Raw genomic sequence first — 13,941 nt, 5'->3', positions numbered from 1 at the left:
TCTCTCTAGTAACCCTTACCTCACTGTGAAAGGAGGTGTGGAATTTGAGGGAAAAGGGTAAAGAACTGTTATATCAGATTCCATTATCCAGTACCTATCATATTTAGCACCAACTATGATAAGAAATCTTATCATATTATTTAAGGCAAGAAAAAAAGTTGGCAGTACAGGATACCCAGCAATAATTCTATAGAAAGGAGCATTTGGACACTTTTGAAAAACATACCATCATAATCCTATTGAAATGTAATTGCTGTTGCTAATATTCTTACCCTGATATGAAAATGTTCTGCATAAATATAGCACAGACTTGTTAAGATAATGCATGACCATGCTGAGAGGGTAATACTTATACAAAAGCCAATGCCAGTGCCTTAAATCTCTTCATTAGTCAACAGTTTTCATACTTAGAGGGTCATTCTGTATAACAGTAATAATCTTTTCACATTGGTAACGATTAGCTAATAAAATAATAATTCCACAACAGTAAATTTCATCAAGAAATAGCCTTTTAAAATACAAAATAAGTACTTTTGTCACCTCATTCCTTTGTAAACTCAGAGAAAAAATAAACCATTACATCTCTTTTCGAGGATGCATAAGTAGATAACCTTTTTTTCCCCAAAAAATTCTTAAGTAATGTTAGTATTCCAAAATGTAAAATTAAAATAAAACGATTCATTTCTTGTAGAATTTAACACAATATCCTATCCTTAAATTTCCTGGCACAATTAAGTATATGCAAGTAATGTGAAAAATCTGCTCATCACTAAAGCCATCCAAATGCTCCTAGAGGCTTTCCACCCGGATTACCAAAACACCTGCTCGTAAAACTCTCTAGTATTTCTGAGTATCCAGCTAATAATTTCTTAGAAATTTAATTGACACAGGGTTCACAAACAGATATCAGTTTTTAATCAAGCACTGTCTATCATGCCTGCAATCATTTTTTACCAAGTTAGACAGCACTACGTCACTTAATGTTAGGTCCTTCGTTTCCCTGTTTAAGTGTCACTGCACTGATCGGTCCTTTATTTCAAGCAAAAGTCACTAATGTAAGGTGATCATTTTTGTTTTTAGAAAAGAGCCTAGCCAACTCATCTAATTAATCTATTAATAAATGTAGGGGAATGTAATTTACTCCTTACTGTTTAGTGACCATTTTATATTGTACATAATCTGGAAAACTAAAAAGTTCAGATCTCTTCCAACAATTTTGGGGTATTAAATAAGAAAGAGTTCTGCAGCCATCCTCCCAGAGCCAATTATTAAAAAAATTAAATCTCAAAACGAACCAGATTCATTATTTTCATTATCTCTCAAATTATTTTTACTAATTAAGAAGAGCAAAAAGTACATTTATAATCTGTGAATATAGGAAATGATAAATATCTGGCATATAGTATATTAAATTTCACTAGAATTTGACTAATCCCACAATACTTTATTTTCCTTAGAACAATTTTTCTCAAACAAAAATTTTAAAATATATTAATAAGATAATTTCAGAAGAGAAATTATCCATTTATACTGCCCTGATTATTTTATCTCATATGCAAGCTCCCTCTACAGGTAATAATAAGGGTTAGCAAAAATATTTGAAACATTCAGGCAATTGCCTGCGTAAAGATGCAGGTCACCACAGTATAAAAAACACTATTATCTAGCATTATTCCCTCCTCTTTACCAATTAAGTGATTAAAATAACTGCTCCTGAAAATTTGTGGTTCAACCATGATTATTCTTGTCCTTCATCTTGGTTAAGAATGCAGCTCAAGCAGGCAGGATACTTAAACTTTTCACAGTCACCCAAGAGCTACTACCTTGCTTACACAGCATCAGCCTGAAATGGCAGACCACCCAAAACAAAGCTGCCCCACCCGCTTATCTGCTGCATCTTCTGATTGCAAAGTAAGCAATAGAAAGCAGCATCTTAGATTTACAGTGAAAGATAAAAAAAAAAATCAATTTTAGATGACTACAGTAACAACTACATTTTCTTCTTATTTAGAACAATTCATAAACTTAAACCAGAAAGTATTTACCTCTGAAAAATAAATATATTTTCATTAACAGAATACAAAACAGGAAAAAAACAGTACAGGATACCCTGTCCTGTTTGAACTGGTTTGCAAAATGTTCTTTATCCCTCCATAATATCTTTCCCAGAATCTGTTTTAGATTTCTGTTTAGATTTACACTCTCCTCTTTCACCATATTCCTTTCCCCAGGTACACAGAGATAAGGTGCATCTCTGCCAAGAGGGAACGAAAAAGCTAAGAACCATTTCAAAATCTTGGGGGTAAAGTGTTGCCCCAAAATGGTTTCTGGACAATGCTTGATGCTCTCCTGCTTTAGACTCCCCCCTTCCAACATGCATACACCACCTTTATAGCATATACACAGTAACTGTAAATTTGAGGCAAATTCAGTTTGACTTACCTATAAATGAACTGACAGGCTTATAAAAAGTGATTTTTTTAAAAAAAAAAACTAAGATTCTTATTAAACAAAAAAATTATCAAAGATATGCTAACTCATGCTAAAATGTACAGAAATATCATACAGATATTATGTTTCTTTTTTCCAATTAAACAAAGAAAATAAGGTTAATGGGAAAGACAACTTATAATAAGCAGGGTTTTTAGTGAGTTATTTACTCAAAAGAAAGAAAATTTTGTTTCACTTATATTTTTAAATATTCAGGCTGTAGACCTGGTTTGAAACCAAAGAAAATATGAAAAGAGGCTTCCATCAAGGTTATGGATGACAAAGCATTTGCAGCAGAAAAAAACAAAGGGGGTCAGGTGTTCCCCCTCTTACTCATCAACACAGCTATCAAGAGGAAGCACATAATAGTCAAATGTCTTTCACATGACAAACAGAACTCTGAAAAGGACAAAAACAGCTAAATGTCCTTAGTAAAAGTGAAAATATCTAGAACATCATAATTTTAGTATAATTATTTGTTCATGCAATGAAGCAAAATGAAGCATTTTTGAATTACGTCCATCTTTTATTAAATGGAAAACAAGGTATATAAAATAGATCAATTCCTCATTTAATACATTAAGAATCCTTTATCAATTCTATGAAAATATGTGCAATCACTGGGATACAAATGCATAAGCTTACAACATCACCAAAATTAATGTTTCCCAAACTGTCTTGGACATTAATCATAGAAAAGCCAGGAATTTGAAGATTTAAAACACATCATAAGCATCCTGGGATTAAGAACATAAAGAAAATGCTATATATAAAATGTGTTCTGTAATTTCTAGTCAAAAGCCACAGAAATAAACAGTAAAAAAGGGTAGGCTTTTAAAGCAGAGGAATAAAATTCCTGCAAGGAAGCTACCAGTAGAATAAAGAAATAATAATTTCAAATAGAAATACTTCGCTTCAAGGTAAAGTCACAGAGAAAATAGTTTTCAACATTATTTTTTTTGTAGTAAATTGTAATTGAGAACTGATTAAGTAAATATAATCTATATAAAACAGAAATATTCTATCAACCAAAACCTCGTCTAAAATCTTGTAATGATTCACCCATTACATGGAGAACTAGTGCCACAACATTTAATTTTAAGAAAAAATGAAATTAGAACTCATTTTTTAAAACAAAACAGAGAAATTTCTCTTTTCCTCTCTCTACAGATAGACACTATTTACTACTCTCTACAAGAAAAAGCATTAGTCAAATGCAAGGTCACCTAGACCGCCCCCGACATCCAAGAACCATTTTTGACAGTAACTGGGGTTAGATTATTCTGTCATCTAAATCCAGTGGTATAATCTGTGTGAGGTGTGGACTGATGTAAAAACACCTACAAAATGAAGCAAAGTGTGGACAACACAAGAATTTCCTGGCCCAAAGGTAGCAGATACCTTTGAGAACAAAACAGAGTGCAAATAAGTCTATCATTTTCCAAATCAGTTTAAAAAAATCTTAATCATACATATTTTACATTTTAAACTTGCATCTGTGCTAATTTTTTGCCAATCCTCTCAATAAAGGTTGATATATGCAAAGACACAGAATATAAATTGTATGGTTATGTAAGTATGTTTGTATATATATTTGACCAAGAAAGGACTTAAAAGAGTATTATCTAATAAATTGAAAGAGCAAAATTAAGTCCTTTCTCTTTTATTAGGAATCTCATAGTGCATTCTTCTTTGCTACTGCAGTGGCTAAAGATTTTGTTATTCACGCAGAAGACAGAGAGTTGTATCTAGTTTTATCCTAACAAATAATGTGTTTGAATTAAGTCAAAAGTTGACCATCTTTTCAACTTCTATCTTTAATTTCAGAGAACTAATTGTTTTTATTTGTTTCTTTTTTCTGCTGTAACGTAAAACATTTTCAAAATCACTTCATGTATCTTAAAACAATTGAGATTTGGCCATCAATTTAAGAAGTTAACTTCTGCTTAACCTACCTGTTTTCAATCTTGTATTTCTTTAATCTTATATTTCTATTTTTATTGAAGTATTGAATCTATCCTTTAAAAAAGTCCCCCAAAGATTCTTCAGCTTTAAGTAGGTTTCTTTTAAGCAACTATATTTCAACACTGAAATTCAGATTAAGGTATAATCCCTATGTGTGAATTTTAATGTTTATAATGTACTCCTCGCAGATTGGAAAAATCAATGACAAGACCAACAGGGGCCCGTTTTGCTCAGCATACGTTTTCTTGTCAGGTCGTGATTAATGCTGTGCTCTGTAGAGGGAGACATTACATCCGGGCTAAAACAGACCTAAATTTTACCCTCAGGCAGAAATCTGATTTAAACATCTCTATTTAAAGTGACATTTGTCCTCCCTTTTCAACTGGTTTCCCAAGAAATTCCAGGAAGTTGACTTCATGACCTAAAAACAGCCGGGTGGCTGTGAGTAGCAGTTGTGCTGGTTCTTGTACTTCAGTAAATCTGGGTGCCAGAATGAATCCAGGTGGTAATAAAACAGGTGCCCAGCTATCTGCTCCGATGAATCCCACGCCACTTTATTGCTGTAAGAATTTAAGATGTAGAGTGCTCTATAATTCTAGAGTCTGTAAATTTTCTAATGTGTTTCTGTTGCTGATAATAACCTAGCTATTCCTACCAATAGACTAGGTTTCTTTTGATTCATAAAATTACATCTGATTTTTCACTACACTGATTTGAAATATCAACCGATTACAAATTTTAGAAATCCAGCAAAGCAAACAAAGATGGAAAGCAGAAAGAAAAAAATGTTCACATAACAAAAGTCACCGAGTAAACAAGATGTATGCATAAAAAACAGGCACCATTATCCTTATACTGTGAAACATGGTAACTTTTGATATTATTAAGCAATTTAGACACTGCTGGCAAGTTCCTACTAACCAAGGTAATCTAATTTCTGTTGCTTTTCAAAGTAAATTGATTATTTTTCTCTTAGCAGTTCTGGTAATTGAACAAATTTATACAACTGTGATGGGATTTTACTTACCACCACACAATGTATAAAATCCTTTACTAAGACAAACTATATTACTTCACAAAACTGCATTTTTGTTGTAATTAAACAAATTGTATTTAAACGTGTTCTATGCTTCTAAAGCAATCAATAGCACTTTGCTATATAAGCTGCACTTTACTTGCAGGTGTTAAGCACTTGGTTCCTTCATTCCAACTACCTTTCTTTTTTTAAAGATAATTTTTATTTGCAAAATATGGGAATTTTTTTTGGTAAGAAATAGCTTTTTAAAAACTGTTGGACAAGAACATGTTGGAGAGTATCTGCACATTATTGCCTACGTTTAGTCCACCAGATAAATGAACTAAAGAGATTTTTTAAGTACTTTTGGTTGTTTAGGACTTTTTCTTATTCAACACAATGATCCACTTAAAAAAATACCTACTTACATCACAATAGCATTTATGGGATTTTCATAGTTTATAACATATATTTTACAAAACCTATATAACTAAACTCAAAATACCACACTGAAGTCCTGAATAAAATTTAGGAATTAGATCTAGTTTTAGTTAATCCTCTAAAGTTATCACATTAGGTCAAGAAAAATGTCACTATTTTAGAACTCTAATTCTGTAATTCCAATAATTAGCTATCTCTAAGTTAACCTACTTCCTTAACCTTTTTCTTAAAGCATTAAAAACAATAATAATCACTACTTGACCAATCTTGAGTAGCAAAGATTTTAGATAACAGTCCCAATTTTTTGATAACATCAAGTCTAATTACAGTAATCTGGGTGATTAAATACTTTTCAACCTTTCAACCTTAAATCAAGAATTATTTGAAGAGATGAATATTTGGGTGGGGCTACAGACTAATTAGTCTTATGTAAGAGAGAAGTTAACTAAACTATGATTTAATCTATCTTTGAAAATAAAAATGTTTTAATCTTTGTTGAAAACAGTAACAAAACATATCTATTTAGGTAATGTGAACTAATATTTAAACAAATTATCTTAATAACTGATACGACTAAAACACAACAGGATTTTAAGTCCTTCTGGGTCTAGAAGCTAAAGTTGCTGTTTTTAAATAGCAATCCTATACAATACTAAATTCTTCAAATTTCTAAAACTGTATTTAATTTCTAATCTATGTACAAGTACTGTGTACATGGTATCGATTCTCATTAAAACAAAAACAGATTTCTCTCAGGTAGGGATGACGGTAACTGGCCCATACCTTAGAATACATTATAATGCTCTCTTCATCTCATAGTACACCTGTCAGTAAACTCAGTGTTATTGAATATTTATTCACAAAAGTTAGATCAAATAAATATTTTGAGAGAAAATAGAGCAATTACATTTTATTACTATGATGTGCCGATTTCTAGTTACCTCCTGACCTTCCCAACATCTCAATCTTAGCTCTCATATTCCTGTATTACTTAATACACTAAAATATTATTTAAATTTTTTTAATAAAACATGGAAAGCTCCAATAATGATCAAATGAAGTTCTAACCCTAAGTAAACTTTAGTTTTAAAGCTCTCCTCTTGTTAATTTTAAGAAAGGAAACGCCCAGAAGCTTGGTGTTAACGTTTTTGCTCATTGTGAAAATTGCAGCAATAAAAACTCCAAACGCTTGCCTTAAATTAAGACTTGCAGTACTCCATATGAGATCTGTATATTTATATTAGTTTTTATAACGTTTGGACGTTTTGTTGTCTGCTTTGATGTTAGTCCATTAATAAGAGAGTCAAAAGCCTGGAAAAAATTATATTTATTGGAACACTTCAAGTCAAAACCTCAAGTAATTGGTTTGTTCTACCCCACATGATTCAATATTCTCATTTCCCCAACTACCTGCTCCCAGAGCTATCTGCATTTCTAAATTCGTTTTCTGTTGCCAACACATAGTAACCCACAGTGACTGAAGATGGCAGCTGAAGTGCTTCTACAACACATTAATTTTTGTCTAAATAGTCCAATTTGTCATCTTACTGTTGAAAATCTTCTTTTCACTGCATTTTACACATTTAGAAATTTGGTGAATTCAGGATCACCATCATGTAAAATGAAGAGCAATGTTTTCAAGACAATTTTTAGATTATCGCTTATAGCTCTAAAGGATAATGTATTTTCTTTACAGCACTCTGCATTCAAAGCAGACTAGCTAACAGCAACTTAAGTGCAATAACAGCAATTACATCAATGTGGGCTTTTCTGCCTCAAAAGTACTCTTAGACAACTAAAGGGATCAGATAAATAAACTATCATTTACTGATTTCAGGGTAATAATACACAACTTAAATGCCACTAAAAAAATGATCATCCTATTAAACTGAAGATTAAAATGTTAAGTGATTAATAATTATTTTTCCCTCCAAATTTTCACTTTTAAAAGAAAAACAAGGAGTTCTGAACATGAGGATAAAAAGCCCTCCTCTAATGAAAGGACATCAATTCACGGTCAAAATCAACCAACCATCAAAGGTAAAACTATTAAAAATTTGAGCTTACAAATCTCCAAACCATCCCTGAGATTCACTTTCATCTTGAAACTAGGTTTTAGGAAATCTAAAGCTAAATAAATAAAACCAATTATTTCTCCAGAAGTTGAAGATAAAAGTTCTCCCTTGACCCATTTGCTCACCAAAAAATGATTCAAATGACCCAAGTACTTGTTCTTACTTGTTTCTTCATTAATGGATATTGAGTTGTTAAAAGAAATTCAAAGAACCTATCTCTCTGCAAATTTAAAAAAAGCAGGAGCAAATAATGCTATAAATATTAAGAAAAACAAACCAACTTTAAGCTGAATTCGCGAGTTCACTATGTTTGATAAAATACAAAAATTGAGACAAAATCAATATTCAAATTATCTCTATATACAATTCATGAAAAATTTGAGTATCACTTAGAAAAAAACCTTTTTCAAACTTAAACTTGCAATAGAAGTTGCACTAACAAAGTTCATGTTGAGTTTTAATACTCAACTCTCCACTAATTTTACCTATTAATTTAGCAAGCTTATTAAAAATAAAGTTTCCAAGGTATAGAAATGTGTCCTTTTATCACAAGATTTCTATTGTTTTACACACTAATTAAAAGCCTTTCTTAACCATTTTACTCATGTAACAAAGTGTAGGCCCTAGAAAAGTATTAAGTTAGAAGGAAAAGCTTTTTCACTCTTTCACTCAAGGGACCCCAAAAGACAGGCAACAGTGACTATTGTAAAATAAAAGGTCACCCTTTTTCTAGGAACAAACCATCTATCAAATAGAAAATAATTGTCTTTCCATTTGCAAGGGCTCCACAGCAACAGACAATGTTTTTCGTTCACATAATTACAAAACAGTAAAAGTGCAGAAACACAGCCTGAATCCACCTCCCTATTTTTATCCTTTACAATTCTCATTGCCCTTTGGGCCTCCACTTGGAAGCAAATGGAAGACAGGCTGAAGTTTTCTCAATCGAGCTGAAGCTAAGAAACCTTTGATATGCTAATATCCCCTTCAAACGGTAAGAATTCACACTTGCATTAATTCAAACAATTTGTGCAGAATGATGTGAAATGGCACCTCTTTTAGAGGCAAGCAACAAAAGGAGAGAATCAGAATGTCTGAAGAAACTAAACAACAGAACATTTGTTCTGCAGTATTCTCTCTATCATGCATAAATGTATTGGAGGGTGGAAGGAGGGACAACAAAAAAGTTCCATAACACACCTGAACAGAAGTAGATTTTCTTATAAGGACTTTCTCAAGTATCATTATAAAGATAGAGTTATAACTAAGTTAGAGTTACAAAGTTACCTTTTACCTAGGTCAGGAGTCCCATCACAACTGGGAATGTTGCCAAAGACATCACACAAACTACTTTTCTGCTATGGACGCATTCTGCCGCCTTAGTGCCAATCTTTTAAGTTTTGTCCAAGATCAAACTTGATTTAGTAAGAGACAACCCAACAGGCAATTATTTACCAAACGGATGTGACTTTTCCTCATTGTGCAACTCGAGTCGAGCAAAGAGCAAACTCGGTGGGGCTCGTTCCAGACACAAACACTGACAGGGAAATGAATGGACAAACCACGTTCGTTAAATCTACGCCTCTGGAAGAGAGAAGTATACATAGTGTAAAGAATGCGAAAGAAAATTTAAAAATTGGGGGCAGGGGCAGGGAGGAGAGTGCCTAAGAACCTGGCCTTTGTAACGGGAACCATATGGTTGGTGGTTGCGGCTCAGACGCTCCCAGGCTGCTTGGAGAAGCTGCTCAGCAGCCTGACACCTTTCAAGGAACAGGAGGAAAACATTTCCTCGGTCTGAATCCAAGACAACACAGTTTGCATCAGGAAAAACGGAATGAGGGGGCCAGGCAAAGGGGAAAGGGTAAGGGAGGAGGAGTCCATACAAGATGGGGAAAGAGACGGACACCGCAGGACTTGCCCCTACAACTACGCTTTCAGAGGACAGAGTGAACAGAGAATAGAAAAATATATGAATAGAGACGTACGTTCCTTAGCCGCCGCTCAGCGACACTTTGGCACAAAGTAAAGCTTCCAGCGATTTCCCCTAACCCAAGCCCCGTAGTTTGGCGAAAGGAACAAACTTTCCTGATCCCCAGCGAAGGAGTCTCACAGGCGTGCCTCCCCACTGCTGGGGCGCTTTTGTCGCTCCGCTCGCCCTCGCCTCTCCACCAGAGGGTCTGGTGGCCCCAGCCAATCAAGGAGCCCACGCTCAGTTAGCCCCCCCGGGGGGGTGTCTCCCTTGCCTCGCGCTCCTCCCACGCCTTTTTCTCCCCGCCGCTCCCCACCCAACACCCCCACCCCACAAACCAGGCTTCCCCGGGCTCCCAGCCCCAGCGCTAGACCAAGAGCCCACACCGCGTAACTTCGCCCGCAGGCCCAGCGCGGCCCGCTGCTGCCCTCTCACTGCGGGTGCAGGAGGCTCCCGGCCTCCCCAGGGCCCGCCGGGTGCCGGGCCCAGCCGCCCGCCCACCCCACGGGGCCGTCCCTAATCGTTGTCAGCCCTACCGCCGGCCCGGGCACATCTGGCTGCGCTTTGCTGTCATCCTCGCCTCTCCACACCACCTAACATAACCACCGACGAGAAGAAACAACCACCCGCAACAACTCATCCTATTTCATCCCCCCGCCCCCACCGCCCACTTCCCCTGAACTCGCTCCCAGCGCTCGGCCTCCCCGCTTCACTTAGCCCGGGACGGGTCTGCAGGCAGGCGTGGCGGGCGGACAAGGGCGCGCTCCACGCCCGGCCTGGGGCCCCGCAGCCCAGTTGAGGGCGCGCCCCACCTTCCCCCTCCGCAGACGGCCTGTGAAAGAGCGAGCGGCACCTTCTGACCCAGGCTTTGAGAAAATAAAAAAAATGCCGAACCCAATTCTACTCTCCCTCCCGCCCCAAGAGACCCCTGTAACTAGACTGATGCCTCGAGAGCTTCACGACACTCGCTGGGCGAAGCAGCAGCAGGCTGGACGGAAAGGAGAGTTCTGCGGCTCCATTTCCGAGGAGAGGAGGGGGAGGAAGGGGAAGGGGCGAGCAGCCAGAGCCCGCGCGGATCTCCCCCTTGGCCCAGCCGAACATAAACAAACAGCCGAGCCCCAACTCACTCGCACCTCCCTCCACCTCCAGCATCCACCCCCAGGCGGGAGGCGCAAAGCAAACAGGTCTCCGCAGCCTGGCACAGAGGCACATTGTTCGCTCTCGCGGCTCTTACCTCGGTCTCTGAGCGCGCCCCAGGGGCGGGCCGTCTGGCGCGGGGGCCGGGCGGGGAGAGGCGCAGAGGGCAGCGGCCGCCCTGGCCGGGGAGGGCCGAGGCCGGCCGCGGAGTCCGCACGGGAGGCAGCGCCGCGGCTCGGCGCGTCCTCCTGCTTGGCCGCCGCCGCCGCCGCCTCCTCCAGCCAAGCAGCCAGCGCCGGGCGGCTCCTGGGGTTAGGTCAACATTTTCCCGCAGTTTCCCACACGCCGCTCCGCGAGAGGGGTCTTTTGCACACGCGCACGCGGCCCCAGACCGCACGTTCCCACGGAAAGATAAGAAATTCGGGAAGAGCCCAGGGGGTGGCGGAGGCAAAAGCCCGACCGAGGTGCGCAGACTTGGGAGTCCCCTCGGAGCAGCAGCCGCGGGAGGGGCGGGCAGACGCCGGCGCGCGAGGCCAACTCAGTTCATCAGGCGGAGCCCCTCAGCCCGCCGTCCGCGCTGGCCTGACTGGCATCCCTCGTGCCGACCCTGCGGCCTGGGACGGGAGCCGGCAGCGGCCCCTCCTCACATTTCGGGTCTCCGGGCCGAGGCTGAGCAGTGGCCGCTGCCCCACGAAAGGCTGAAGGCGAGGACTGGGGCTCGGGGAAGCGGGGAGGTGCTGGGACAAGCCACGCCACGCACAGCAACGGAGGGGAGATGCCCCCCTACCAAGGATCCCAAGGAATTCTCCGGTAAGCTCCAGATTTCTCTCCGGTACCTCTGCGTGTGTGAGCGGAGAGTGAGAGGGAGAGAGAGGGAGCGAGAGGGAGAGGGGAAGAGAGACGGGGGAGTGCGAAGTCCTGACACAGACTCTCCGCGAGGTCTGAACTGGAGTCACCTCCAGCCTCCTCCGCCTCCTCTCCCCAAATCCCCACCTCCCCACCCCCGCGAGTTCGGCTAATCATATAAACATATTAGCGTGTACAGCGGCAAAGGACAAATCTCTCCCTCCTGATTTTTCCAGCAAGGGGCTCAGGCAAACTCAAAAGAAGATTACAGGCAGCTAAGTACAAAACGTGGAGCAGATAATATATAACTCATTGCCGCCCAATGGCCATTTTCCACTCCATTTGAGCAGCTGCGGCGGTGATCTACCCGAGCGGGGATGGGGGAGGCAGGGGAGCGAAAGGGGACACTTACGGGTTCGAGCCGTTCGGGTGGCGGTGGCGGTGACCCAGCAGCCGCCCGAGGACAGGCCAGCCCCGGCTCCGCCGGCGGGGCGGCCGCAGGGCTGTCCGGGCGGCGGCGGCGAGGGACGCGCGCGCACGGCCGCGGAACGCGCCCCGGAGGAGGCCTGCGGTGGCTAGCGCCCCTCCCCTCCCTCCTGCTCGGCGCGCCCCCCCTCTCGGTCCCGGGGCTCCGCATCCAGCCCCCCGCGCCAATACACCCATTCCTTCCCGACCCCCACCTCCCCAAACTCCACTCACTGCGCGCTCGGTCCTCTGCGCGCTCCGCTGGCGCGCGCTCTCCATCCTGTCCACACACACGCACTTTGAAAATATTTATTTTATTTCTGGAACGGGGTGAAGGGTATTTGCGAGAGCCCGGGGGAGCGCGGGGCTCGGGCCTCGGAGGCGGGCGCAGGGGGCTGGCCGGCGGCTCGGGGCCCCCTCCCTTTTTCCCTCCAGGCCCGGGAGCTCTCTTCTCTCCTGCACTTCGGAGAGGCGCCCAGGATGCGTCTTTTACCCACCCCGTCTCCAGGTTTTCTCTTTTCTTAGCGCAGCGAGCCGGAGGCCCCGAAAGTTTTAGTTTCCGCGGCCCTCCTTTTGTGTGACTGCTCCGAGGAGAAAGAACGTCTGTTCGCCTCGGCTGCCTCCGTCCGGCTGCGGCGCGCGGGGGACGCTCCAGGGTTAATGCGTCTTTGATACCTGAGATTTCCGGCGGGCTCGCTAATGAAACTTACATTTTTTAAAATTGCGATGACTTTTTCTTTGTAGTTACAGAGAGCTAGCCAAACTTTGACTTTATTGACTGTATTTCACAAGAGCGTTTTGTTTGTTTTTGATTAAACCCACCAGGATAAGCAAAGGAAGGAAAGGAGACTACAAGGCTTTTTACTCGCAAGTGCATTCATCGTGCTGTTAGGTCTGTTTCCCTCATTTCCTCACATTGAAACTGCTTTTGCTCTTGTCCTCTGACCACACTTCCTTGCACCTCTCTGTTGGTAGTGTCAGCAAACAGCCTGGCAGCGCCAGCGATGGACCCAAACTGAAGAGAGCAGACCAGGACGGAGCAAATCATGCTAGAAAAATGTTTAAAAGCCAGTTAAGTGTCCTTTGCATACGAATAAAATCAAACCGTAATTTTTTTATAATTACAAAATTTCTGAGCTGAAAGTGACTACGTTTTCAGATGTATTTCTAAATCACTGTTTATACTAATGAATGCAGACATCAATTAAAGAAGCATGTTTGCATTGGTTTTCAAGAAAAACTGATCCTCCAAGATTTAAAACCTCTAGAAAATAGGATGAAACTTGAGCTTCTCTGCTTTCAGAAACAATATGTACTTTTTGTTGCTGTGGGTATGCTGCAGTCATCATACTTCAGAAATCATTTCAAACAACAGTGTTATTAAAATGTCAACAGCAGACTGTTCAAAAGACATGAAGACTCTAAATACCTGTATTTTGTCACAAAGCCAGATATTTGTAGTACTAAACTAAATCCAGCTATTGGTCAAGTTTGTTCTCAATTTGCAAAAAATGATGTTAAAAGTACATATGTACAGA

The 13,941-nt window shown here is 40.7% G+C and overlaps 1 protein-coding gene across 7 annotated transcripts in view; it reads right to left on the bottom strand.

Moving 5' to 3' along the window:
* Window positions 1–13,941, bottom strand: part of ADGRL2 (adhesion G protein-coupled receptor L2) — a 252,564-nt gene that overhangs the window by 161,251 nt on the left and 77,372 nt on the right. For 2 of the 7 annotated variants that reach the window (XM_014555257.2, XM_032494666.1), the window contains exons 1-2: window positions 9,972–10,241; window positions 9,442–9,570 (exon numbers count right to left, since the gene is read on the bottom strand). The exons of 4 other annotated variants lie outside the window; for them this stretch is intronic. The gene's annotated coding sequence lies outside the window, so the exon portion shown is untranslated. Of the gene's footprint in view, window positions 1–9,441; window positions 9,571–9,971; window positions 10,242–11,189; window positions 11,358–13,941 lie in introns of those variants that run through there. One more of the 7 variants, XM_032494667.1, reaches the window with a different exon arrangement.

This window comes from Camelus ferus, chromosome 13 (assembly GCF_009834535.1).
Source record: "Camelus ferus isolate YT-003-E chromosome 13, BCGSAC_Cfer_1.0, whole genome shotgun sequence".
Classification (NCBI taxonomy): Eukaryota; Metazoa; Chordata; class Mammalia; order Artiodactyla; family Camelidae; genus Camelus; species Camelus ferus.
Note: the sequence above shows the minus strand (reverse complement) of the source record. Positions and strands in the feature narration are given on the sequence as shown.